The sequence below is a fragment of the Falco punctatus genome (assembly GCF_963210335.1).
Source record: "Falco punctatus genome assembly, chromosome: 6".
Taxonomy (NCBI): Eukaryota; Metazoa; Chordata; class Aves; order Falconiformes; family Falconidae; genus Falco; species Falco punctatus.
The window spans coordinates 22,478,079-22,504,319 of NC_137585.1; the positions used below are offsets into that span (position 1 = coordinate 22,478,079).

The 26,241-nt window shown below is 40.6% G+C and overlaps 1 protein-coding gene across 3 annotated transcripts in view; it reads left to right on the forward strand.

Moving 5' to 3' along the window:
• RERG (RAS like estrogen regulated growth inhibitor) overlaps window positions 1–23,838 on the forward strand; it is a 143,655-nt gene extending 119,817 nt beyond the window's left edge. For all 3 annotated transcript variants that reach the window (XM_080390985.1, XM_080390984.1, XM_080390986.1), the window contains one exon: window positions 3,498–23,838. The gene's annotated coding sequence lies outside the window, so the exon portion shown is untranslated. The remainder of the gene's footprint in view (window positions 1–3,497) is intronic.
• The last annotated feature ends 2,403 nt before the right edge of the window (window positions 23,839–26,241 follow it).

Here is a 26,241-nt window from a genome sequence, read left to right on the forward strand (position 1 = left end):
ACCTCATCTTTCTGAGGCACAGTATGTTGCTGTATAAGATACAGCAAAAGATACAAGATGCAAATTTAAAATTGTGGTGCAAAGTTTATGGACCCCCCCCCAAGCACACCTTTAAGTGTCTTTTACATGGACTCATTTCCATAGTCAAACAAACAAGACAACAAGATTACATTACTTGAGTTTGCTAGATCAATTTACAGCTTGAAAATGTTCGTTAATTATAAATTGCCACTTTTCTTCTGGGAACACCCTGCCTATAGCTGCACCCACACCCCCTCCCCCAAGTCAGAAGGTCCAAGCAGCCCTACCACGTAGTGGCATGGTGTTCCCATTAGGGAGGTGGCCAACCACCAAAACCCTAAAGACCAAACGCTCCTTTTACCACTATGAGCAAACTGTGGTATGCCCAGCAGAGAGTTCCCTCTCTTACAAACTGGTCCAAAGCCCAGTAACATTGGTTTGTTGGTCTGGACATGGACAAACTCAAGTGCTACACATTACAGCAGGTTCACACATCTCCTGCTAGGAATAACGTAGGTGGTTATCTTCCAAGAAGGAAGTGAAGATGATCTTTTCATTAGTATCCAAGGCTAGAACACTTTTCAACATCTTACACAGAGAACCACAGGCCTCTGCACTCAAACACAGACTACGTGGAAGTTAAGCAGGGCGGGGGGGGGAATGGGATGAGGGGATCATATCCCAATAGAAAAGAAAAGACATTGACAAGATGTAAAAGAAATAATTGATGTAAAAGTAAACAGAGTAAGGTCCTGCAACGTCACATTAAAGTTAAACACCTAAACGCGATGATAAAGGTGGGAGGTGGAAGCTTGAGGACAAAAATCTGAGCCAGAAATAAGGCTTTTTTCAATCCCCAAACCCCTCTGGCCAAGTGAGGAAGTCCATGTGTGGTAGCCCAGAGGCAATGCCAAATACAGGTACATGTCTGAGATCCACATTCTCTTCACCGCACAAGAACACATAACTACCTCCAAGAGCTCTTTAACAGACATTAGCAACACTGATGTGAATTTTGATCCTTACTGCCCTGCTAAGAGAAACAGTTTCAGAGCCCCCCGTTTCTCTCCATAAAACTTGCACTCCTTTCTGCACAGGCATACAACTTCAGCAGTAAGGACTTAGATGGGGGAAGTCACAGGCCTAGCCCCACAAAGAGATCCACAGGGAATGAGCCCAAATTGCAAACAAATCAGAGATAAATGGCACCCTGCTGATCCACACCACCACTAAGACTGGATACATGAGTGACACACCACACGGGACTGTTACCAGTGGGTCATCCTCCCCAGTGGATGCAAAAGAAGCTGGATAATCTACTGCCAAGAGTACTGACGTGGAACAAAGAAATGCTTAGTATTTAATGCCATTTACCTTTTGTTGCCATTCCTACTACCTTTCGTAAGACCCAGCTTTATGACTGTAAACTGTTCCCCCTGCATAGTTGTTTTTTTTGTTTGTAACAGCTCCCCACACACCTGGCAGTGGAGAATTTCTGCAGCTAGAGATCTTCGCTGAGATGACATACAGTCTGAGCATGGTGGCATGCCAGATTAGTTGTTTTCAAAGGCACTACGGACAAGCTCGACACGGTTATTTGGCTGGACTTAACAAGCTCATAGAAGGTGGACAATCTGCATTATAATACATATTAATAACTAGAGCAAGTCATCCGTTTTTCTAGGAATACAGCAAATGTCACAGAGACAGTCACTGTATGGTAAGATATATAAATGTGCCCCCATGCATATTTCAAGAAGAAATCAGGAAGTTAAGGAGGTCACAAAGATAATTTGCAACACAACAGAAAACAAAAGCCAGTTACCTCAAGTTGCAACCAACTCCACAGATCAGTTTAACTAAGGGCAGTAGAAAAAGTCAACTAATTCCAGCTGAACAGCCAGCCATAACCTAAGCTTGTCATGGATGGCCTCTTGCTTTTTTAAAAGAAGAATATGCAAACAGAAGGTAAAGCAAAGCAAATCAAGGTACAAAATAGATCTCTGAACAACTGAGTTGGACTTAACGTACTTTGAGGGCATCAGAAGGAGAAACATTTGCTCTGGTCACAGAGATAGAAATTGAGAAATAAAGTGTCTACATCAGACTTGGTTTGCGTCAGGCTGACTGTGAGAGGAATGGGAAAGATTTAATAACAGTGAAAGGCCACTGTGAGCTGTCATCTCACCAGTTACCAAATGGCAGCTGAAGTCACATCTAGTCAGTGCGTGAATAAGAAAAGCTGGTGAAGAAAATGGATGAAGTTTCTGTCACTGATGCTCTGCTACTTGAGGCAGCACTCACCTCTCTGAAGGGCAGTTGTAGAGGCTGTTTCCTGGTCTGATCCCAAAAGCAGAGGGCGAGTAATTGAGACGAGGAGTGTACAAGACTGGTTGAACTTCAGTTTGCCTTTTTCTCTTGGCAGCCTCAAAAAAGGTAGCTGCCTTGACAGGTTTTTCCTTTTCACATACACAATTCAGGCTGCACCTCTGCGATCTACTCTAACTCTTTCAACAGGCATATTTTACTCCACAGTTTCTACAGTATGAAGAGCCCAGAAAGTAGTTCTGCTAACAAGATGATCTAATAAGACAGTCAGCAAAGCTCTCTGGAGGGCTGAGAAACAGTGACAAACCCAGTGAAATGAAGGGTTGCCACACATCTACAAAATAAGAAGTCAGGCTCATCAATCTTTTGCTATCAAAACACTCATGCATACAAATCTTTTCACTTGCTTTTGTGAAGCTGTTTCAGTGAAGCATGATAAATGCTAGACTGTAGATGAGGAAAACAGCAGGGACTAGGTGGTGTATTCAGATGGTGCAAAGCACATATATAGTTCACAGACACCCAATGGAACTATCTGATCAGGGAATGGCTGGAGTACAGGCTGCAAATGACTACCCTGAGAGATCAGTATTGTGGATGCAGCTGTGTAACTGCTGTAGCTTTGTCTTCCCCATTCTGCCTCCTTAATATTAAGGAAGGACATGAACACTTTAACATTTTGTATTTTATATGTATGTGAATATATAAATATATACAATTAGGAACTTATGCATACAGACACATACTTTAATAGATAGAGAGAAGAGAATATTGGAAAAAATTTCCACTCCTTCCCAATAAAAGAAAGGCTAGTTTAATTCAAGCAGATTTTTCACATGGGTCATTTTCATGAAGATTAAAGTACCTTTGTGTTTGCAGTATCTTTGAATAGTTTTGGAAAAAGTAATTGCTGGGAAGTCAGGTATGCTCTGGTTTGAAAAATAAAAGAGCAGTATTTTACACAAGCTCTCCAATGCTGCGTCTCTAACTGTATCAGAGTTTCACAGCAAATTAAGCCCCTTATTTATTTTTTTATAACCTGTGGCTGTTACAACAGATGGAGGAATCATGCAGAGCTAGAAGCACGTAATTGCTGTATGTAGCTATGCACAAAGCCAAACTTTGTTAATTCAGTACTAACCTTGCAGCCCAAAGGATATAAAGTAACTTCCGTCCCTCTGCGTCCTGACACCGGGTCATTCTCAAGTTGCTAAAGAAACACCATGAGGAAAACACAGAGCCAAATGTTCTGCAGCAATTCTCTTATGCCTCAACAGTTCAAGTCAAGCTAAAGAAGGAAAATCCTCTTTGGTTATATGCTTGTGTGGTAAGTACACCTCACACCATCCCCAGGGTGATGCTAAAGGATCCATCTGAGCAGGGATGAGAGGGAACCAGCAGCCACTGTGCAGAAAGAGAAGGACTCTGCACACAGGCAGTAGTCACCCTAGGCCAGAAAGAGCAGAATCCTCCAAACCTCCTCCCAAATCTGCTCCAGTGTTCATATAAGGCAGATTACGGGCTACAGGAGTGGAGAGATGGGAAGTGCTCCATTGGAGATCCTGCCTTTGGCGCCATACAGCTTTCATGACCTTCTGAACACCTATACATATTTTAGTGTGAAATAGGCATTTAAAGTCATCTTTATTCTCCGTGCACCCTAGACTCTGGGCTTTTCTGAAATAAAATCTTTAGGAGGAAGAGGTATAAGTTATATAAACCCCACAATTATTTCTTTGTAATCACACACCAATGAAATATTGTTGAGCAAATTGGCCATCCCTGACTCACCTCCCTAGACAGACACCAGTTTCCTGCCTTCACAAAACAGGGAGCAGCACGCTTTGTCATTAAATCCCTCAAGCAAGAAGCATTTCCACAGTTTCTGTTTGGAGTCTGTTTCTTGACAGTCAGTCTCAGGTTTTTTTTTCCTCTGCTTCATCCCATGATGTGAAGGCCTGCCTTTCAGGCCACCTCAGCTTTCTCTTCATTGTTGTTCTCAGATATTTTTGTCTTAGTCACCACTTCTGCCAGATGGTTGGAAAGAATAGCCCTGATCATAGAGAGCTCCCACTCCCTTTCCCAGTCACTGTGAAGACGACGGGTTTCCTTTTCTAACAAAAGTCCTCTATCATTTCAGCCTGATTATGGCCAGATTCACTTCTCTGCTCCTACAACTGAGGACTTCCTGGAAGGAGAAATGCAATCTTTCCTTTTTCAGTTAGCATGTAATTACATACAGTCCAGGCACAGCTTGCAGCATCTTCACAGTTATTTTTGTCCCAGAAAAGTATTAGGCTGGGTGCAGCACCATACAATATACTCTAACACAGAGCAGGGTCAGAGCCAAAAAGCACTGAAATAGAAGCCTCTGACTACCCTCAGCCTTAAACTCCAGCCTAGAGTCCATGGTCCTTTTGCTGCTCCCATGCTTCAGCTGCCTGGGTACCCTAAACTGTTATGCATTTCTTCAGTGCTTCCCTGTGAGATAGGAAATACTACCATCTCTCTTGTGCAAACATGCAACCAAGGCACAGAAAGGGCAAGATCTCCATGAAACTGAGTGTTAATTCCTTTACCCTTAATGAGACATAATTAGAGTTAAAGTCCAAGTGCTTCCACCACTGCACTGGAACCAGAGTCCTAAACAGTTAAGTCCTGTGTTTTCAAGGGTACTTCATTCATAAAATAACCCCACAACACACAGAAGAAAACAAAAAACAAACCAGCCACTCCCATCTCCCTCCACACTGAAATGATTAACCAAAGAGGAGAACGCTTGTATACGATGCAAAGTACACTTTGTGATCTTCTTTGATTTGAGTACAGATTCAAAACAGTTCAAACTGGGAATAGGGTCTCAAAAGGAAATCCAGAGATTAATTCTCAACTTATAACCAGAGATTGCTAAAAGCAAATTAGTGAGGAACAACACATTGCAACACAATCTACAACAATATGGATTGCTTGATGAACTTCTTTATTTCCTATATTCTCTCTTTGTATCAAGACGTTCCCATCTCCCACTCCTTCAGCTCTTGCAGTATATTTTCAGTTTAATCAGTCCTGAAATGTTACATCCTGCCACGCTGTCTAAAATATTTTTTTATTATTATTAATATAACTGAATTTCAAAAACTGGAGCTGCATACTGATACCAAGAACACTGAATCAACTCACCATCAGTCCAGTATTTACAGATAGCACGACTGAAAAATCATTCAGCATGTTTTTAAGTTATATCTTCATTTAAAATGACAGCACTGTAAACTTAAAGTAAACCATGTTTCTTCTACAAAATTGCTTGGTGGCTGAACAAATATACTGGGGACACTGAGCTTTTGGGAAGATGTCTGCAGATCTGGCAGCAGGAACAAATAATCCAGTCCTGGCAAAGATGGTAGGAGTAATAAATGTGTATTATTGGTCATAATTCATTACTGTCTGGTTAACCAGCAGTTTCACAAAGAAATGTCCATATGCTAACCTAGTTGTCAAGCACAAGTGGAGCAAGCGCTTCATATCTTATTACTGATGCCAGGCTTTCGTTGCTCAGAAACTGCCCAGATGAGGATAGACCTCTCCACTCAGCAGGAGGTCCAAGTGCACATAGATAGGGTCCTTTGCACACAGAGCTACTAGTTCCAGCAAGATCACACCTCAGCCTGTAGTTCTTCAAGATGCTGCCTTCCCCTTTACACTCCTCACCCTCTGGCTCTCTTCTGCCTCCCACCTTCTTCCTGTCCTCCCCGCACCCTGGCCTCCTCCTCAGATATCAAAGCACCTTTTCAAGACAGCAGTTATTTTGCTGACCAACTTGCTTTCTCAGTTTATCACTTCCTCTGGAGCTGCAGCTCCAAGACTGTTTTTATCCAGTGGACAGAAAGTGGTCTGTTAGACCAAAGCTTGTTTTTTTGGTCTATACTTGCAAAAGCAGTATAACTGGTATGTTTATCACAGCAGGGAAAATGCCTCCAAAGCCCGATTTCCATAAAACTCAACAGGAATCCTATGTTACCCTCTTCAAGTGAAGCAGCTCTGTGATACCATCAAAGGTAGAAGTCCTCTAAGCAAAATTAAATAGAGGCTGAGTATACTTTTTCTTATGCAGTAGCATTCAGGCATATAGACAACAGAAGCTGATAAACCTGTAAACTGACAGACCTGACAGCAACCTAAAGAATAAGCTATCTTTACTCCTGGCTGACAGTAGCATCACTTTCAGAAAAAGATTTTGTAGAGGAGTTTATAATTTGTTTCATATCAAGTGTGAATTAAAAAATCCAGACCCAAGTGTCCTTCGGTGTTGTCCACACCTTGATGTTAGTAAGAGCAATGAGCGAAAGGAGCATCGTCTCTAATCTGAACATATGTGCAAAACCCAAGGATGAACTGAGACACCACAACAGTGTGGTGGTTGGTGGCTTCTGTTACTGCAGAATCAACAAAGTATTCTAGGAGTTAAAACATTTTCAGGCTCTCTTTGCTGCTGCTCATTGCCATTTAGCAACCAGAGCCCTGAACTGAAAGTAAGAAATGTCCAGAACAGCTTTAGTGTCATTCATGAAGCACTAGGTTCCCCACACAACAAAGAGCTCTTCAGCTTAAGATGTGCTTAGAAATGCAGTTTGAATTGCATAGAATTTGCTTCTATCAGGACATAACCCATGTAAACTGGACAAAAAATAGGTTGCCTGGTGTGGATCCTGGGAATCCATTCAAATACAACAGCTGCTGTTGCAGTGGAGGCTCAGTGCTTCACCAAGGGTTTTATGCTGATCACGTATCCAAACTTTTCAATAATTGTAGAACATACTAAACTAAAAATCTTGCACTATCCCATGTATTAGCATTTAATTCTGATTTCCATTTACATACATTGCTAGACCCACTATAGCCAAAACTGCCATACTGTTTGACTTTCTCCAGCATTTTCTGCATAATATATAATGCAAGCCCTCTCACACTGAAAAGCAGTTACTAGCTATGCCAGGCTGAAGAGCTGAAATACTGGATCTTGTGCAGAAAAACAAGTGCATTCATCATCAGGAGCTTCCAAGAGTTTACTCTGAGACTCGCCCCTATTTTCAATGCTATCAGCATAGCTACCAGACAATTGTTCCTTGGATAAGAAATATTGCTACCGTTTTTTAAAACAAGGATAAGATCTATCATTCTTCCTTAGAATTTCAAACCTGATGTTTGGCTTATGTCATTTAGTTAAATTAAGAGCACAATATAGCCAAGACTACTATTTCAGTCTGCCTGAAACAGGCTGCACAGTCAGAAATGCAAGAGAGATCATCATCATTGTATTGTCACTGCAGCCTTCAGGGTAGCCCCCTCCAGCTCCTGCAGATAAGAAAGGAGTGAGGATCAAAACACAACTGGCAGTAAGTACATCTCTGGAATAAAGCTCCCAATCCAGAAATTCTCTGACTTCAATACTACGTAAGAATTTGCGGTTTGACCACCTCTGTAGCATCAGGTCAAGAGCACTCTAACATACTGAGCTAGCATCAGGGTATCTGATTATTTTCTAAGTCACCTGTACATATGGTTTGTCACAGAAGTAGCCACCTCCAGGTAGACTAGGATGAGTGAAGCTACAAAATAAACATCTGAGTCAAAGTGATCTAGAAAAGACTGATCCAAAGTTCACTGAAATCAATGGAGAGAGTCTGAGAAACATGGGCATTCACAATCTGGTCCCGTTCCAGGCAAAGGAATCTCATGCTCTGAATTTCAGCTGTTCTTAATTTCTTAAGCACCTATGGAGCACATGTATTCAAAATGCTTTAAAACATGAACTCCCAAAAACACACTGCCATTAAGGATCAAGCCATTGTTGTCACCCTGCACAAACAATAATGCATCCTGCAGTTCTAATGGCTGGTCCTGACTTTGTCAGAACTAAGAAAAAGTCAAAGCGTGCTCTGAACTACATTTTGAAGGTCAGTTGAATATCTATGGCTTCATCTAGACACTAATCACCATGTGTCATCTTATTTCTAAGAATATCTGCAAGGAACAGGCTACAAAGCTGCAATTCTAGTTATTTACTCTGCATGCTATCTGAAGGGAATTTATGAGGAGACAAATGTAATTCAAAAAGCTGGTTAATAAAGAGAGAAAGTCATTCCTTCCAATTACTTCCAAACAAATTATTATCCTTTGAGTACAGCAGGTGTTAACCAGGGACAGGAATTTTTTTTCCCTATATACACCCATACTATCTGCACAGAACACAGTGGAACATTTCTATTAATTTCCCTGTAGGATGTAGGATCTTTACTACTACACTGACGCTGAAATCACAGAACGAATTTTTAATACATTTTATGCTTTATGCAGAAGTGCTGGAAATAAGGCATGTATTTTCACAGCTTGTCTAACTGAAGCAATATAAAAGGTCAGAGCAAGCATTCTGAATGGAGGAGGAAAAAGGAGAAGTTGTGTTAATAAGAGATGGAAAGATCCTTACCAGTCTTTGTAATACTGACCAATTACATAATCAGATGTGGAAAAACTGTAAAATAGCCCTCTGTGCAAAATGAACAATATCTGGCCTAACAAATTTAATTGACATTTAGAAAAAGCGATCATTGCTGAACCACCTCGGTGACATGTAAATCAGCATCAGCTGTCCCCAGGCTAATGCAAAAATGAAGTTGTGTTTTACCACATCACCACATAAAAGCCTATAGTTTGTCTGTAAATTTCCATTATGGTTAAGAGATAATGATGCACTTCATTCTTCATGTGATATGCTACTCTCATTTAATTTTCAACAACTAAATACGTCAGTGGCTTACAACAGTAGTAACTGATGTTTTATATATGGCTCATTCTGTGTGTTTCTCCTTTTCCTTCAGAAGCATTGCTTCCTCCACCACAGCAGCTGCCAGGACCCAACCTAAGCCCTGCAACCAACAATATTGCTTCCAGAACTGGCTCATTTTCTACCAACAGAATAATAATAAAAAAATGAACCAACAACCACCACCCTACCAAGAATATAAAATTAATAAATTAAATTTCTAATGCAAATTCTGACTCATGACACTCATTTCTCCATGGCAGAAATAAAACACCTGAGCAATCTTACAATACCAAGCAAGCTGTAGCTGCCAGACTGAAGTGATGACAGGAGAAATCCAAACAGTGGAAAGTAAAAAAAAGAAAACTGGCTCTGGATAGTAGATAGCAACTGAAAATAGTTACTATTTGCATTCTTTGCATTTACCAGCATCTCTATAAAATGTACAGATGCTAGCTAGGACATATCACTCATGATCTGGAGGAAGGGCACACCTCTGCGGTTCTCACCTGGCACTACATGGCTTGTTGCAATACACACGTGCCAAACTGGATGACATTAATGACAAATCTGTGCTGTGTCCATCCTTCCCCCGATCATCTTCACTAAATTTGCAGCTTCAATTACTTCAGTTGCAAGGTGGTAAGGCTGGATACAAGACTGAGCAAATAATTGTCACAGGTCAAAAAAATAGCTTAAATTGTGAACGCTTATAGGCAGCAGACAGCTCAGTTTGTGCTGGTGGGTGAACATCAGTTGTAGTCAGAGTCCAACTTGGTTCACCCCACATTAGGTTCCAATTGTTGTAGCACAAACAAACCAGTAGGCTACAACAAGGCTTTACCATCAGTCAGATTCCACTGTCCATGCTGCATCTCCTTCCTCCAGAGGCCAGACCACACTACTCCTCCCCCATTCAACCACCTACCCCACAGTCCTAAGGGCTATTTAACTACTTAACAGGAAGGAGCTACAGCTGCACATCATCCATGTCAATCAACCCACTGCCTTCCAGGCAAGGCCACAGCTGCATATTATCAATGCTAATCAGCCCACTGCTTCATTCCTCTACAAATGTCCAAAACTGAACTTTTGAACTCTCCAGCAGAAGCCTGCTCTTTGCTAGCTGCAACAAGGGCAGGCTGCTGTGGGTTTTGAAAATACCTGGACCAAACAGAAGTGGCACATCCTAAACCATTCAATTAAGAAAGAGACATGAGACAGAACCACCAATTAAAGAGGCTGACCGCATGTTGTACTTCTTCACGCACACTATTTAGATTGGGACAATCGGGTATTTATGGTTTCAGAAAAGAGTCCAAAAGGAAGAGTTTCCATAGAGAAACAGTGGTCTTGGAGAGTAGAAGATGGTCTGGAAAGATGTAGATCCTGGCTGGAGAAAGATCCTAGAAGTGGTGGAAGATGTAGGAGATCCATTAGCTGTGTGGAGACAATGCTGGGGGAGGCCCAGGGGAGCCAGCCAGTTGCACCTAAGACTGGCAGCTGGAAGCAGCAGCACGGCATGAAGCACAATGATTTCTGCCCAACCTCCCCAGCCCAACAGCAACCACCTCGTGGGGAAGGGAAGCTGAGACCTAGTGAATGTAACACTGATGGTGGAAACATGCAAGTGAGAGATAATAAAGGAGGGTGAAAACTTGTTTAAAATTTTTTCTGGGTTTTTTTGTTTGTTTGGGTGGGTGGGTGGGTGTTTTTAAAAGGTAAAAGTTTGTCTAAGAACTTTGACAGTTCTTAAATAAACTCCAGTAAAGCTTCACTATGGGCTGTTGTTAAGTCTCTGCCACCCATGACAGTGAGGTTCAGTGTTCACCATCCCATAGAAGAGACTCATCTGTTGCAATGGTTCATACTGGACACATACTGGTTGTACCACAGGGCTGCTGGACATAAAATCATCAGCACTCACAGCACTAGAGTGATTTTAACCTCATTTTCCTTCCCCAGTGCTGCTCTGCCCTTCTTCAGGAATCTCAGTTTTCCAAAAGATTTCCCCTCACATCAGCTGATCAAGTGGCATGCCACCCCCCTGAAGTGGCACTGACCAGAGGAAGGTGAGGGCAGGAATCTGCAGCTGATATGAGATGAGATGGATGGCTGCTCCCTCCCCTGGCACTAGAGATGCCCAGAAGAGCATGTAAATAGGGGAGAGGTGGAACTACAGAGGGAGTTTGCCAGTGGGGTCAGAATCCAAAATCCTATGGATAACCCCATCTTCTGTGGGGTGAAGAGCAGGAGAAAGCAGATCTCTATCTGAAATTTTGTTCATTGCTAACAGTACAGCAGAGGAACATTAAACAGAAAATGTAATCCCTTTTTATCCTTCCCTTCTATTTCCCAGCGAATCTGTAGCCAGTAATGATCATTGTCACTGTAATCATAGGGAAAGATGACATGTCAAATGACTGTGCCACAATTACAAGAGGACAGTAACAGAAATGTGAACAGCTCTCGGGAGGTGGGACTCTGGGTCTCCTGCTCCAGTGCTAAGCCACATACTTGGGAAGAGCAGACATGATCCAAAATCTCTCAGATGTGAGCAGTTCTCAGACTCCTACAATAAACCCCTCTCAGCTCAGAGGGAAAAAAATACAAACACCAAAACTACCAGTGCATTTGCAGTGACTCCTCTGGTTACTAGCTGCTTTTGTGTGACATGATTTGAGTGGTATTCATAAACCACTTTTTGTTCCCAGATGTTCCAAGCCAGCAAATTTACTGGCTCCCACAGAAACCCTGCAGGGGCAAGACTTGCAGGGCTGTGCTTCAGTTTACACGTTAGGATACGCAGCCGGGCTGCAGCTATGCATGCATGGAGGTTACTTAGAGCAAAGCATACACAGAGCATGCAGTGCACCAGTACAAGGAGTTTGCCGAATCCCCCATATCCCAAGGAAAGAGCTTCCAAAATCCCTCACTCTGTGAGGGACTGCATTAGTCAGTGAGAGGATCCTGTTTGCTGGATCAAGGTATCACCGCCTACTTTCCCAGTCTCAGTGTCTCAACCTCCACACACAGGGTCTATTTACTGTAGGATGGCTCTTGGCCACAGCTCGCAGCCCACAGTTTGGCTAGCGTCCAAGACTCACGATCCACAATTCAGCTAGCATCTGAGCCTGCCTAAACTTCCTTTCCAACCTGAAACAAAATGTTTTATGCCAAAAAATGTAAGCATATTACGTTGCCTGACATTTTAATGAAACTTAGCTGCTGCATACATGCTATATTTGCTTTGCATAAGTTAACACGGTGACAACAATAAAGTTGAGTAATAAGAAAGGACGTACCTTGCTGGGAAGCGGATCAGCAAAAAAACACACTTCAAAGCAAATTTCTTTGTGACTTCCAGGTACTTACTTTCCTATAAACCTGTTTGAAAAAAACAGCATTTAAACATTGAAAGATTACGAGTTAATGCAACTTTAGGATTTTAGGCATATACTAAGCTCACAAAATACAAAGTTTTAAAGATTCATTATAGTTTCCTTCACTAAAAAGCTATTTTAAAAACACCCTGAGAAATAGGTTAGATTTTAAATTTAGCACTGTTCTATAACTCTGGCCACTTGTAACTGAATTTGGGTATCTTAACTAGTTATTTAAGTCGAGTCAAAAAGCAAACCATTAATTGGGTCAGATGATTATCTTAATAATTCAGGATATGTTTTTTTTACGGATGGCACAAGAGCAATTGGTTCATAATTTTATAGGAGGTGTCACCAACCAGCACGTTTAAAGACAGTCTTACTTTAATGGAGACAGAACTGTCATTTTATTGTTTTGTATACTGCTTTCTTTGGGGAAGTTGTAACAATAAATGTAACAAGTTAACTCCATGTTCATACTTACCTAGAGTCAGTTTTGGAGAACCCAGAGTCAATTCTTGGGATACTGGCTATAGATATACTGCTAAATAAAGCATGATCATGGACTGACCCAAGGCAAAAAGGCACTTTCTAACTTCCACCCACCTTGTGCAGGACAAACTCACTGATTCACACAGTTGTCTGCAACAGGGCTAAATAGAACAGTCCAAATCAGAGCCAGGAAAAGAGTGAGCATAATCAAGGAGCGCTGGGAACCTGAGGGCTGGGGCAAGAGTTGTCTTCCTATCTTTTAACAGTATACACATACCCATAACCTAGGGCTCTCATGCTGATACTTAGGCAGAATGCGCTGAAAATAGGTTACTTGCCTACCTTTCACTGACCATTCCTGTGCTAGCAATAGTGTCAATAACATCAAGAAATGTTTCTTTCAATATATGCCCAGGTTGCACTAAAACTTTTCTGGGACACAGTAGCTGTCACTCAGCAGAATGATGAATACTAAACTGTCGCGGGCTTTTACATCACATGGGCTGAGGATATTAACAGAATAACCAATTTTGCAGAATGCCTTCAAGTGACAAGCTGCAATTTGACGACTGCTGCAAATAGAATAGGCACTAGGACTTTAACCCCTTTGCTGTAGCAGGGAAGGAGAGTGCAGCTACCGCAGCCATCCTGCTGGATTAAGAATCCTTCACACTAGGATTTTAATGTTATGAAACAATACTTGAGTCATTTTACAAGAAAATCTTAAAACCTCTAATGAGACACTTAAACCCAAACCCAATGACAAAAAGGCAAGTTCATTGCAATTTTTCCTTTCAAATAACCAAACTGTGACAAATTACTAACCTGTGTATAATTCCATTTTATGGTCCATGCACTTATTTGTACTCTTACATGAGATGAGGAAGAAAGAAATGACTTTTTCTGTAAAGCAGTCACTTCAGACCTGCTAGCTTTGCACAGTCAAGAGTAATACTGGGAGTGTTCTGTCCACCTGCAGATATACGTTTAACTCAGCAGCCAAAAACATTAGGGTTCACTCAAGCTTCAAACTTGAAAGCCACTGACTGACTGGGGAATGACTGAACCATTAAAAAGATGCCTATTACGGGTGAGATAAATACTATGTTCCTGCTATGTGGAGCTCCTTGGGGGTCATCATAAATTAAAGCACCCATGGAAATGCAGGGCTGTTCAACTGCAATCAACCTAGAATCCATTAAACAAGAAAGGGATTCACCTGCTGGAAAGGTGTAGAAAACCACTCCTGTGAGCTGTTTACAAGCAGACTCTCTGAGCTAGAGATCAACAAATATGCTGATTTACCTGAAGTGTAGCACTAATGTTCTTTGATGTCTCTCTCCTCTGAATACATGAAAGCTCTAGTCTTTTTCCAAAGGTGAAAATAGATGCTTTTGAGACAATGATCTGTAACATATTGAACACTTAAATGCTTTCTCACTTTCTGTCCTAAACTGGACTGTTGCTAGTTCATGCACTGTTTTCATGTCTTCTTTCAAAAACTGCTGCAGCAGTTTGAGTTAGGAGGATCTCAGCGTTTAATTTTTCTTCATTTTTAACCAAATAAGAGTAATCTAGCATTTGTTACTCCGGAACAAAGGGGAAAATGTGTCACCTATTTAAGCTCAAAAACTACCTAGAAAAAAATATTTTTCTCCTAAATTAAAATGAAACTAAATCCTGAGTGTTAACCTAGTTTCTGTTGATCACTGAATATCTGGAGCTAATCCTACTAAGTCTATAGCATTTGTTATTGCACTAGCTGCTGTTTTTTTTCACTGTGTGTATGAGAGCATGCAGGAGCAGTCACATGCAAATACCTATGTCGTTAGTACTACTTGCCTCCAAAAAGTATAGGGTATATAGGCATTTCTGGGAGAGCGCCAGGCAGGTAGGAGGTACGTGTGCTTCATATCTTTAACTGTGAATAGAAATAGATAGATAGATAGATAAATAGGTAAGCTGGGTAGAGGAACAGTACTTCTGCTATGGCTTGTAGCATGTGTTCGTTCACCATCGGAGTATCACATAGGTGCGTTCCACCTGAAAGGCACCTAGATCCAGGCTCTCAGAAATCTTGCTTCATTTATAAATGCAGCACTTGGCTTATTTATAAAACAATAAGTTGTCTATCTACATCTAAGTATACTTCAAAGTTCAGAAATTAAAAAAAGAAAGTAGTTTAATCTCTTCCTTTCATCTATTCCCCCCTAACACATGCTGTCTGTGCTGTCCTCCCAGATTCCAGATGGTAAGCCGTTTCCAAAAACATATCATTCTTTCTGGATGTACGTCTAAAATATAACCCAACCAGAAGATGCAAGTTTGATGCAGTGATTAGTGGCTGGATTCTTTGGCTTGAGTTATGCAGAAGATCTGATTAAATTGTTATAATGGTCAATTTTGGCCTTGAAACAAAAACAATGCAAAACAACACAACCTATAACATCTAATTCCCCTTTTCCCCTTCCAAAGATCACAAATAGCTCAGGACTAACTTTCTTCTACAGAAAGAAACCTAACAGTATATGCTGTGGGTAGCCCAGTGCATGCCAGTGAAGTAATCTTGTTTGTTTCATCCCCATAGCGATTGCATAGTATTTCTGGGAAGTGGAGCTCTTGTCTTACAAATCATGACCCACAAACGTTATCCTTACTGTTACACCAAGCTCTGTGCAACATGTAGTGCTCAGTGTGCAGGACTTGATGGCTACAGACTGGTTTACCTGCTATACCTGCACCTTCCCCTCTACAGGAGCACATGAACCAATCTGGGCTGCTTTCAGGTCCAACCCCAAGCATGATGCAGCCAGGTATTTTAGGAGTGGCCCAAGAATAAAGAGTCCAAAACTTTGGAAGGGGACACCTGTTGGGAGATGGGCACCCATTTTCTCTGACAACCCACCTGAGATGACGTATGAAAGGCTTCCATCCTCACCTGGTTTCCTCCCCCTGTTTTCTTGGCTTAGGTTTCATTAAGTCTGTTCATAGATTCAGAAAGTCTTTCTGCCTGGCATTCTTTAGCATCAACAGGAGCATGCATGTGGCAGTTGTGGTAGCTGGGCATTAAAATAGAATATAGTGTCTTAATGCACACTATGTGCGCATTGCATCCCAGACAGAAGCATTTTGATAAACTTTGAGAAACACTGGAGAGAGAACCAAGCGGTGTTAAAAGCAGCTCACCAAGTTTTACAGAGCAAGTCAAAATTTAGCCTTTGTGTAATGCAGCTGGATTTCTTGATTCAAATGGCCAGATTTCAATTGGGCAGAAATCAGTTAAACTCCACTTTCTGGCCCAAAGCTTCCTAAAAACAAAATCTCAAAGGTATTTGTTTCTTGATAGGACTGAAAAATGCATCCCAGCAATTGTAATGCTGGGAGAGTACAAAACAAACCTCCTGCTCTCTCTAGCTCCAGCTCCACACTTACTCCAGATGCTGTAGTTACTAATCATTGTCAGTTTGATTTCATACTAATAACCCAGTTAATCTTCATGATTTCAGTTGCTGCAGACTCTCGTTACAAACCTCTAGCATACAGCAGCTGCAGAGGCATAAGATTAATAAGGGTATAGAATAAAGACATAGGTGGCCATTTATTATAGGTTGGGGTTTTTTTGCCATGTGCATAATAAAATACTTCTTTCTAAACGCAAGTGTGCATAGCAGTATGTTTTCTGTATCTTGCATCTGATTTTGCTTTCATTAAATCTTATGATCAAATGCACCCCGTGAGAGCAAATTTATTGCTAAAATTTATACCACAGGGTGAATTTCCTTCTTTAAACTGGTGCTGACTGAAGGAGGTACAGGGGAAGGTTAGGAGTGGAAATGTTATTTTTTGTAGCACCTTCAGATCCAGCACAAACATTTGACTGACACAGACAATTCTTAGTTCGCTTTGGTCCCTGATACTGAGAAAAAATAAGCTGTCAGGTTTCTTTAGTCAGGAGAATAGATACAGGTTACAAACATTTACAAAGGAAAAGCTCTTCTTGCTGTTATTCCCTCAGTTTTCTATGCCAGCCCTTTCCTGTTAACTGAATTTCTCAAGTCAAACAAAATTTATTAGAGACTGAAAGAGTGTATGCATGTATTTTACAAACAAAGGTGCTGGTGGATGCTATGGCTGATGAAACCAAAGATGATCAACCTGCAACCTTAGGGAGGGGGATGAAGACTTTGTTCTTTGAATCAGAGTGACAGAGACCAAGGGACTTTCCAAGACTTCTCTTTGAGAAAAAGACAGTCTTGTCCAAGGAGAGTATCCAGACCAATGGGAAAACTAAGTGGACAGCAGGTGGACTTTGTAAAATGAAAAAATGGAATAAAAAAAAAAAGAGGAAATGCTAACACCATTCATTGTATTAGCCAACGAAAAAATGTAACTTCAATCTAACATTCTTACAAGTGTCTGCATATTAGTAGCAGCTGATCGAGCTAGCAATGCACATCAAGCAGAGCTGGTTTTCTCAGCTCTGACATACAGCATTAGTTGTAGGTCAGAAGATTAAATCTTTAATCCCTCCTTCACCTGAAGTTTTCTAGGTAATTTTAAGTAAAGCACGTACATTAGATTAAGTCTCTGCATGCAGATCATCTTGCTGGTTATGGACTCTGTTGGTTGGATGGCCTCTATGAAATACATTGATAATGTGTTTACTTGGCCTGACCCCTCCCGAACAGTGTTAATATAATCAGACTACCCTAGTCCCAAGTATCTGTTTATAATCTGTATTACGTTTACTGATGCAGTTGGCAACATTGCGACTAGAAAGAGAAGTCATTTGCTGCTGAAGAGAGTATAAAAAGCTTAATATTTAGCAAGGTCACTGGTGAGAAATGAACACCACTCTCTGGTGCTGAGCCTGTTGATATTAATAAAGTCCTAGGAATGGCTGAACCTAAGCAGATAAATTCAAGACTGATTGATCCTTTTTCTCATTCCTTTCATGAAATCCAAGATTAAATGCTTTTAAGGTTTGGTAAGAGGAACTTTGTTATTCTTCCACACACCCCTTTCATTTTCACATCCTTCCTTATTTCTTGGCTCTGGCTGGGACCAGGAGCAGGGGCAGGATGCTCTCATCTTTCCAGCCTGACTAGAAAAGGGAAATATTAGAAAGTTAATGAAAAGCATAGCTGCTGGGGATTTCCAGCCCAGTTTTGCAGATGTAGCTGTAGTTCAGATAATCAGCAAGACGTCTGGGTGCTTACTTGAATGGAATTATTTGGTTACACTGCAACGCTAATTAAAGCATACATGAGTTGTTAGTGTGATTAATGGAATCTGTCACTACCTACAATCTGTATTTTCTGCTCAGTTTTATGAGGTGCTAGTACTCAACACACTGATGTCCTCAACCCTCACCAGCATCACTCATTTTCTAAATGACCTGACCCCTCAGAGAGCAGCACTCAAGGAAGTTTGCTTTGCTTAAACAGACCCACCATTGAGAGAAACTGCTCTTTCACTTACAATCACAGGAAAGCTGTTCAGCAGGCATTTTGCCTATGCTGTCCAGCTTGTGCTTTGCTACAACTTCTCACTTTCCCATCCCTTTTACTGCTGCCAGCTTGAGTAGCTTGTTGCCTGACTAGATTGTACAAGATAGGCCAACATACCGGCTGTCTCTGGGAAACAAGACACTTCCCCTCTTGTAGAAGTCTTCAGCCCAAGCAGCTCACTATCAATCACACAGCCTATAGCTGCATCGTACGGAGGGCTCACCGATGTTCAGGAGACACGTTAAACAGTGCCAAATGGAGTTTAGAATTTTGCCCTTATTTAGTGAAAAGAGCTTGGACACATGTTGAACTGATGAGCTCAACTCAACTGGGTATATAGCAAATAGCCAGGGTCATTTGCCAAGCTTTATTTAACACACTTAAACACCTTTTTTTTTTTTTTTTTTTTTTTTTTTTATGTTGTAGCTGAGCCTTTCTAAAGCCTTTTGACTTGGGATCCTGTGTGCAAATCAGCTCTCAGTAGAGGGAAGTGTGAAGGGGAAATCCATACAAAGTATCTATAAACAGATACCGGTGATTACAGTGTGGACTGTGATTATTTAAACAGATTCTCAAACACATTCTTGCTTGACATAATTAAGTATACTTGTTATTCTGTTACACTACAGTAGCTAGCCATATGATAGCTCACTCACCCATTTTTTGAGTGGTTTTTTATCATTATTTTTAATTTTTTAAATTTTAAATTACTACAGAACATACATTACATGATAAATTACCCATCTATTATCTTAATAAATTGGTATTTAGATCTAGCCAACACACAGTCATTTTACTAATTAAATGTCAATATGTGCCCAAGCGTGCAGCTCTTCAACATTGTAAATGTCACAAATTAGCAAATAGGCAGTATCATCTATAAATGTATTTCTCCAGATTACAAGCAAATTCTGCCATGCATCTCCCATGACACACCATGGGGAGAGAGGGGAGAGGGAAAGCAGGAGGTAGGGGCTGCCAGCAGAGAGGCAGCAGCTCGGGAGCCTGTGCCTGCAGTGCTCCATGTACACTTGTTTCTCCTGTTAGTCATTTGTGTTGCCAACTGCAGCATACAGAAAGGGGAGACAAAAATTTGAACAAGAGAATGCTGTTAGAGGATGTCACCTTTGAGCTCAGCGTCATCAGCCAGTGAGATTGCCTAGCAGTAAAGGTCTTGCATAGTGTTCCTAACTATTGCCACCAATCTTTATTTTAGTGGTTTTGATATAATTCTTTGGTCCTGTTGTTTTGAGTGGTTTGACAGAGCAAGGTCTGTAGCGAAGAGAAAAGCCTTCTCTGTCAGTACCTCCCTCCCCTTAGGAAGAGTAGGGACTTTCCTACCAGGGTTCAGCAGCCTTGTACACTGGAAGCCACCAAGATTTTGCAAGTAAACCCTGCTAGTTCTGTTACACACTTTGTTGCAGCAAGTCTAGCTCTTAATCTTCTAGAGATGATGTTGTCTCCATTCCCCTAGGGCAATTCAGCTGCAGTTTCTCCAGCTTGTCTTTGTACTTGGTCTTAAGCCACCTGAATCCACTGACGTTAAATCCCAGCATTTTAACACTAGTTCAAGATGATGTGTCAGAAATTAAAAAAGATGCACTCAGCTGACAACCCTGGTCAAGTAAATTGATATAAGGAATTACTGCTTACCCTGTGGTGATATTGTCCGGATTTTCTACTGCCATTATTGCTGAATTTCTGCTCGTTATTTCTGTCTTCAACATACCTGTAAGATACTGCTTATTGCCATTTTTTAAAAAATAGATTGCACTAGAATAATGTCAAGAAAACGTAACTTCATGCTGTAACTAGGCAGTTCTAAAGTTTTCCAGTTCTCAAGACTGATCCTGAGGGAAACTTAGCATCTGAAGAGTCACCCAGAAATCACAGACCTCTCTAGGAAAATCTTTGCCCTTCGACCACGGCAAAGAGCTGTACCCGCACGGCCGCTCTGCGCTGCCACCTTGTGACACCAGCCAGCTCGGCGGGTCCGGCGCTGCGGCCTCAAACCAGCGCAAGGGCAGCTGTGAAGAGCAATGGAGGGAGATTCACTGCTGACACATCCGATAAAACACTCGTCTGCATGTTTGCACTGCAAGGAAAGGCTCCGTCTCTCAGTGGAGTATCATCTTTAGGAATCGACAGCAGCTGCAGGAGTGCATGCAGAGTTAACCTGGCTCTGCTTTCTGACATTGCTGCTTGCTATTATTAATTCCCAGAATGAACCTTGGGAAAGTCACCTTTATGTGTGTTCCAAAAAAAAGGCATCTACTTTAATATACATGTCTACAGAAACTTTCATCAGCTGATGCCTAATCCTGTAGAAACAGAGTTCTCTAACCGCAGAGATTCTGTGCTCTATATATCAATCTAATTGATATATGAATATCAACTGCCTGCTCTGTATCCATCACATGTCCAAGACACATCAGTATTTATAAAATAGGTCTTCTTCTACTCATGTTCCAGGATCCTGCTGGTCTTTGCAGAGCACACACAACAGAGTAAGCTCTGCTCCAGATAGTTCTGTGGAAGAGCCAGAAGTCAGCGTTGTCCCTCCTGCCCCATGCAAACAGGGAAAAGTCATTACCTTCTGTTGAAACTGTTCACCTTAGCTCAATTTAGTCATTTTCCAGCCTAAAGGAAAGAGTGAATATGACTTTTAGCCAGCATTTAGAGGACTTACTTGGTACACTGGAGCCTTGTGCTGCAGCTTCAACGAATAATTAACCAAAAATAGTGACAACAGAAGTCTAAGAGAACCACTCACGCAAGGCAGGAGTTCAATCACTTTTCTGAGATCTAATTCAAGATAATAAAGAGGAATTCACTTCTCTAGCCTTCATGTAAAACAAATTTATCTTCATGCTTTCAAAGAAAGCTATCCAAATCCACTAGAGTGCCAAAACTAAAGAAACCCCAACCTACAAGTGCAGGAAAAAAACCACCTAAGCTTCCCAAATACCTAATAACATAACAACCCCGATCTAGTTTCTTTTACTAAATAACCAGTGTTCTAGTAATAGAATTTATTCTTAATTTTGTAGGAAGCTAAAACATCTACTTCTTATTTGTGGGAAGCTTGACACTTAATTTTGGACTACGCATTCTGCTAGACAGCCAGATGACTAAGCAGTGACCATCTCGACACTCCACCAATTTTTGTGATGTTTGCCAACTCCCCCAGCTATAGAAATGACCTAGTCATATTCTTAAGCCACATAGGAGTATAATGAAACTCATGTCTTTGCTCTACCAAAAGATAGGCTTTGAAGACTTCAGTGAAAGATACTGTTCAAATGCAAGTGACTCTGCAGTGTATGAAATCAAAATTAGATTTTGTTAGGAATGATCTTTGGGGGAAAAAAGTTTGAGAGAAATGCTTTAGTGCTTGTCTGAAATAAAATGACAGGGAAATAATTAAGGTTTGGCCTTTGGAAGGCCTTCCTTGGTAGAATCAAGATACAACAATGAGATTTAATATTATACACATTCTAGAATAAATACTCATTTCCTCATTATGACTTCTGTATTTACAGGAAATAAAACTATTATTGATTAAACAGACTGAAATAGATTAATACCTTCCCTTCTCAAGAATAAAAAATCAACCAACTCTTCCTTTGTCATAATTCTTTGAATAAACATTAGCCATCTATCCTCTGGAGAGAGAGAGATATTCATGGCTGTAATTAAAACATCCTTAAAATAAAGCAAAATAAGAATGAAGGCCTGACACTACAGCTGTTGGAAGTAGAACAATTCTACTGAAAACCTTGTATCACATCAAGGCCACCTATTGCAACTTAGCAGTGTAAAGTATTTCTGGTCTAGCCTGACAAACAAGTAGCCACTACCTGTTCCCTCTCACAGAGAGCCAGCAACGAAAAGTGTAGTTTTTCCAGACAAACCCCCCTTTAAGCACACAGTTTTCAGGACACTGTGTTTAGTATTGCTTTATTGCTTAGCTCAACAAATATGCATAACAAGAGTTCACAATTCAAATGTGTTACACTGCTTTTGGGGCTACGTGTTGTCCCTTATGTACAACTTGTCCTTCAACGTCTGCAGTAGCTTCCCACAGAATTAAATTCCAACTACTTCTGGTATTATTGACAGTAGAAAAAACTCTCCAGACCACCCCTTCCTTAATTCCTACAAAATATTAAGGGGAATCACCCCCACACCACAAAAACAAAAAACAAAAAAACCCAAACACACAAACAAAAAATCCCACCAACAAAAAAACATGTTCAGCATTTGATTTTTTGGATGTAAAAGATACCACTCAACAATTCATCTAAATAGAACTGTTTTTCTTAGCAGAAGCATTTCTTTACCAGGTGAAAATGTAAAAATTGTGTGGCCTGCTCTGCCAGTTTTATACTTAGTTACCTTAAATATAAAACATTACTCAGTCCCTAGATTTATGTTCATCTATGAAGGCCCTGACATTTCTGGCATCTTAAATTCAACTCAGCATGCAAGTTTGATAGTCTTAAGCAAGCAAAACCTCACATAACAGAGGAGTTGGATAAAGTAACTACAATTTGCGATGCTCCACTGTACATATGTCAGAATATTGAGGGTGGCCAAAAACAGCTTGCTGAGCAGTAAAATATAAATAACCTTTAAATTCACTTTGCTTATAACAAGAGGACAAAGACAAAGCTATGCAAAATTTATTTGAATTCTTACCGTTTTATAAGAAAAGAACTCTCATCTCACACTCCAGGCAGCCTTGAAAATCTTAAAACTACTTGTGTAAAAAACCCAGGGCCATTAACTAGCTTAGGTTCAACTCAACAACCCAGCAGCAACGCCATAAAGACAAGGAAACTGATTAGAGAGTCCTGCAGCCCTCCACTGCTGCTTCAACTCTGTTTGCAGCGCTGCGGAATTTCCTTTCCCCTATGGACTTGGAAGAAGATCCGGATTGCTATAGCTGGATAGTAAAGATGACCACGCATCTACACAGGAATATAAAGATAATCCATCTTTCTTCGGAGCCTGTGGAGGTTCATCTGAGTCTCCCATTATAGAGAAATGGTTTCTAATGGATCTGCAGAAATCTCTAACAGGTCTTCTGCCAGCTCCTATGACTAAATCCAAAGAAATAGGATTATTTTTTTTTTTAATGTGAATCTCAGGTGCTCATGTTGGCTCCTAGCAAGTAAGTTTTCCAGCATTCCCTCCTTCTGCATAATATAAAATGTTTAAATTAGAAAACAAATCATGAATATTTGGTATTTTTTGAAAAACAAACAAACAAACAAACCAACCAACCCAAAACTTTTGCAGAGGTTTAAAAGAAAGCTTCTACCTCTTACAGTCTAAAAAAAACCAAGAAAGGTCAGGAAAGTTTGAGAATGGTTCTAGTTTTCCAAAGGCTTTCCCATGTCCCTGACATCCTTACTGTCTTGACTTGGTTTGGAAGCATGGTTTTCATCACAAAAGGCCTATGATTTTGGCTTTTGCTCAGCTTCTGTCTTCCATATTAATTTTATGGTTAGATGTTTCCTTTTCCAAAACAGTCTATGTTGTATTTTCAACTCAGATTTATTTTCAGCACTTGATAAGATGCCATCAGAAGTCCTAATTCATCTTCTCTTTCTGCTATTTGTCATCATCAGAAGACTGCCTTCAAAGCTTTAAAAAAGTAAATGGAGGAACAAGTGTAGAGAGATGCCATGTCCTGGTGCCATCATCTATGAGAAAAACCCATGTTCTACAATGACTCTGGAGTTATAGCAGAATTTCGAAGCAGGTCTTTATTTTTATATTTATCTGATGAATGTTAAAATACCACATGATGTAGGGAAAAAAACCCCATATGACAAGTCTGAATATTAACTAGGTACTTTATTATGCAAAATTATTTTTGAAGTAGCTTTAAATCAAATACTGCTTTCACTTTTTTTAGGCCTTTGGGATATTTTTGGATTCTGTGACTAAAAAAAAAAATCCAACCATGCCATTCACCTCAGCATGCCTTGGAGCAAATCCTGGTACAGATGGGCTTGTGTCAAACATTAAGCTCAGGAGAATCTGGGATGTGGAACTGACCTTTTGCAGCTAAGGCCCATTTTACAAACTATGTAAAAGCTTCCATAATGATGTCCATCACACTCACAGCAAATAAAACCCTCTTCCAAAATCCTTAGGGAGAAAAACCATTTGCCTGTTGGTTTTGACCAGGTAAAAGGACTTTTTCTTCTGCCTTACAGTTAAGAAAAAAAAAAAAAAATTACAATGAACAGCCTACTGCCGTGTCCTTTAAGGATGTTTTGGTTAACTAATCCCTGTTGGATATAATTATTTTTTTTCCATATTCCCTAATGTTTTCATTTGAGAAATTTCTCCTTCTGTGCTTCGATTTAGTCTTTTTAAACTGATATGTAGCCTCAATAATTATTCCTTGTTCAGAAGCCTTTCTCCCTGGCACATGCATGTATGGATTTCTCAAGGAAATGAAATGAGATAGTGAAATGAATGAGATATTTAAATGCTAGTCTCCTCGGTCACAGACATGACCCATGTGTACATATGTCCAGCATGTGCCACTACTGTTCCAAAAGCTGCCGGGTGCACAGCGCTTGCACATCACCAACAATTTTATATGTCAGAAAAGTGCAGTATTTCTTAGAAGTGATTAGCTATCTGGATGGGGGGAAAAAAAGTGTTTGTCTGTGCTTTTTGGTCAGGCTTTCTTGTATCAATCAGTGATCCTTACTACATGACAAGAGAGCCCTGTGCTGTAGCCAGGGCCTCAGCGAGTGTGATGAGGCTGTTGCACAGAGGGCAACATAAGAGCCCCCAGAAGAGTCTGGGCCACCCAGATGGTGAAGGTCTAAGCCTTTAGAGGCAGAAGACAGCCCAAATCCCAGAGTCTGCTTCCTTATGAGCAAGAGCAAGACCACAGCCATATGATTTGCAGGAGGGTGGAAGTCACAGACCATATACCCCAGCTAAAGGGATATAGAGGCATAAAGGGCACCTTTGCCCATGTAACAAACACTGAACCGAGGATCCTGATTCTAATCTTGATTTGGGTATTAAGTTACAGAAAGCTATATCTTACTATTTTGAGTTGGTATCAAGCACTTCTGGCACCTTTTACCTTCAGTTTTCTCTCCTCCCACTTTCAAAGAAAAGCTGAAGTACTTTCCTGAGGCGAGGGGCAACATGTGCTCAGGCTGCTGATCACACAGCTACATCAATGGCACTTAATATGCAAACCAATTCTCTCCTAACTACTCATAAGAAACTCCTTCCCAGTACAAAGCTCCTTAGCAAAAGATTAACACCATGCTGACCTGATGGCAAATGAGAGTGCTTGATAATAAAGTTAAATGGAATAACTGTCTCTCTCATGCACAGCAGCAAGAAGTTATGAATAAAATAATGAGCTCCACAAGCTACGTGTTTGCAAGGAAGACTGAGTTTAAATATGCCCGCACAAGGTTCCTCTTTAAAGCCAATGTGAGTGGCATTAAGATACAAAAGATAAAAGATAGGAAATTATAATCTAGGTTAACTCTGTCCTTCTAATACAATAGTTTTAGAAGACCAAAATTGTCACTTTGACATTACTGTAAATTTTAGAGTAAATCCAATACAAATGGCAGCCTACATCAGTCCTATTAACAATTCAATCTACTACATTTAAAACAGACTATTTTTG